General features: G+C 55.9%; 1 long non-coding RNA gene across 2 annotated transcripts; it reads right to left on the bottom strand.

Annotated features, from left to right (window-relative positions):
• Positions 1–391: 391 nt before the first annotated feature.
• Positions 392–1,729, bottom strand: LOC120499174. 2 transcript variants are annotated; one of them, XR_005626817.1, is made up of 3 exons: positions 1,699–1,729; positions 1,091–1,185; positions 392–472 (listed from the first exon to the last, which is right to left on the bottom strand). It is a non-coding gene; the product is annotated as an uncharacterized LOC120499174 (long non-coding RNA). The 2 variants fall into 2 exon arrangements; XR_005626816.1 differs by lacking the exon at positions 1,699–1,729 and adding an exon at positions 1,407–1,441.
• Positions 1,730–3,085: the final 1,356 nt, after the last annotated feature.

Here is a 3,085-nt window from a genome sequence, read left to right on the forward strand (position 1 = left end):
TTGTGCATGCTGATGACCCCAAATCCCCCAAAACCCCAAAAAAAACACCAAAAAACCCCCAATCCCCCCGAGCCCACCCTGACGTTGTGCATGCTGATGACCCCAAAATCCCCAAAATCCCAAAAAACCCCAAAAAAACCCAAATCCCCCCAAGCCCACCCTGACGTTGTGCATGCTGATGACCCCGAAATCCCCAAAATCCCAAAAAAACCCCAAAAACCCCCAAATGCCCCCGAGCCCACCCTGACGTTGTGCATGCTGATGACCCCAAAATCCCCAAAATCCCAAAAAAACCCCAAAAAACCCCAAATCCCCCCGAGCCCACCCTGACGTTGTGCATGCTGATGACCCCAAAACCCCCAAAATCCACCCAAAATCCCAAAAAAACCCCAAATCCCCCTGAGCCCACCCTGACGTTGTGCATGCTGATGACGTTCCCACAATCGTCCAGGTACTGCTTCAGGTCCCGGTCCTGGGCAAGAGCAGAAAATCCCAAATTTTGGGGGGATTTGGGTGAATTCGGGGTGACTTTGGGGTGAATTTCAGGGCGGATTTTGGGGTGATTTGGGGTTGATTTTGGGGTGATTTTGGTGTGGATTTTGGGGTGATTTCAGGGTGATTTGGGGTGAATTTGGGTGGATTTTGGGGTGGGTTTTAGGATGGATTCGGGGTGAATTCAGGGTGAATTTTGGTGTGGATTTTGGGGTGATTTGGGGTTGATTTTGGGGTGGATTTCAGAGTGAATTTTGGGGTGATTTGGGGTGAATTCGGGTGGGTTTTGGGGTGAATTTGGGGTGAGTTCGGGGTGGATTTGAGATGATTTCAGGATGGATTTCGGGATTAATTTTAGGGTGATTTCAGGGTGAATTTTGGCGGTGATTTTGGGGTGATTTTGGGATGGATTTTGGGGTGATTTGGGGTGATTTCAGAATGAATTTTGGGGTGAATTCCGGGTGATTTCAGGGTGAATTTGGGGTGATTTTGGGATGGATTTGGGGTGATTTCAAGGTGAATTTTGGGGTGAATTCCGGGTGATTCTGGGGTAAATTCAGGGTGATTTTGGGGTCATTTTGGGGCGATTTGGGCTCACCAGGTACTCGAAGACCAGCGTCAGGCACTGCGGCGTGTGCACGATGTCGTGCAGCGTCACCACGTTGGCGTGCTTGAGATCCCGCAGCAGGGACACTGCGGGGACACCGGGGACACCGAGGGGACACCGAGGGGACACGGGGGACACCGAGGGGACATGGAGGGGACACGGGAGGGGACACAGGAGTTCAGTGGCCTCAGCCCTCGTGGGAGCCACCCCCAGAGCTCCCTGAGCCCTCCCCACTGCAGCGACCCCCGGCGTCCCCCTGCTGTCCCCAGTGTCCCCAGGGTGTCCCTAGTGTCCCCAATGTCCCCACCCTCGCGGATGGCCGTGCAGGCTGTGTCCCCCCAGTGTCCCCAGGGTGTCCCTAGTGTCCCCAATGTCCCCACCCTCGCGGATGGCCGTGCAGGCTGTGTCCCCCCAGTGTCCCCAGGGTGTCCCTAGTGTCCCCAATGTCCCCACCCTCGCGGATGGCCGTGCAGGCTGTGTCCCCCCAGTGTCCCCAGGGTGTCCCTAGTGTCCCCAATGTCCCCACCCTCGCGGATGGCCGTGCAGGCTGTGTCCCCCCAGTGTCCCCAGGGTGTCCCTAGTGTCCCCAATGTCCCCACCCTCGCGGATGGCCGTGCAGGCTGTGTCCCCCCAGTGTCCCCAATGTCCCCCAGACGGCACAGGTGACAAATGACACTGGTGACACTGGTGACACTGGTGACAGGTGACAGGTGACACAGGTGACATGAGTGACACTGGTGACAGAGGTAACACAGGTTACACAGGCGACACAGGTGACAGGTGACACAGGTGGCAGGTGGCACAGGTGACAAGTAACACAGAGGTGACACAGGTGACAGGTAGCACAGGTGACAGGTAGCACAGGTCACAGGTGGCACAGGTGACAGGTGGCACAGGTGACACACATGACAGGTGGCACACAGGTCACAGGTTTCAGGTGACACAGACGACAGGTGACACAAGTGGCGACACAAGTGACAGAGGTGATACACAGGTAACACAGGTGACACAGGTAACACAGGTGACAGCACAGGTGACAGGTGGCACACAGGTGACACAGGTGACAAGTGACACAGATGACAAGCGACACAGATGACACAGGTGATACACAGGCGACACAGGTGACAGATGACACTGGTGACACAGGTGACAGGTGATATGCAAGTGACACAGGTGCCAGGTGACACTGGTGATACAGGGGGCAGGTGGCACACAGGTCACAGGTGATGCACAGGTGAAAGAGATCACAGGTGACACAGGTGACACACAGGTGACAGAGTTGACAGCTGACACACAGGTGACACAGGTGACACACAGGTGACAGAGTTGACAGGTGACACACAGGTGACAGGTGACACAGGTAACAGGTGACACAGGTGACAGGTGGCACAGAGGTGACAGAGGTGACACACAGGTGGCACAGGTGACAGGTGACACAGGTCACAGGTGACACAGGTGACAGGTGGCACAGAGGTGACACAGGTGGCACAGGTGACACACAGGTGACAGGTGGCACAGAGGTGACAGAGGTGACACACAGGTGGCACAGGTGACACACAGGTGACAGGTGGCACAGGTGACAGGTAGCACAGGTGACAGGTGGCACAGAGGTGGCACAGGTGGCACAGGTGACACACAGGTGACAGGTGGTGGCAGCGGTGCCCCGTGCCTCACCTCCCCCAGTTTGTCCAGTTTCACGTAGGTCTCCAACTTCCCGAAGCCGATTTCCGACTGCAGAGAGGGGCCGGTTACTGGGAGGGCTGGGGGGCCCGGCCTCCCGCCCTGTACTGGTCTGTACTGGTTTGTACTGGTCTGTACTGGTCTGTACTGATTTGTACTGGTCTGTACTGGTCTGTACTGGTCTGTACTGGTTTGTACTGGTCTGTACTAGTCTGTACTGGTTTGTACTGGTCTGTACTGGTCTGTACTGGTCTGTACTGGTTTATACTGGTCTGTACTGGTCTGTACTGGTCTGTACTGGTTTAT

This window comes from Passer montanus, unplaced genomic scaffold (genome assembly GCF_014805655.1).
Source record: "Passer montanus isolate IOZ18808 unplaced genomic scaffold, ASM1480565v1 scaffold1583, whole genome shotgun sequence".
In the NCBI taxonomy this organism is placed as follows: Eukaryota; Metazoa; Chordata; class Aves; order Passeriformes; family Passeridae; genus Passer; species Passer montanus.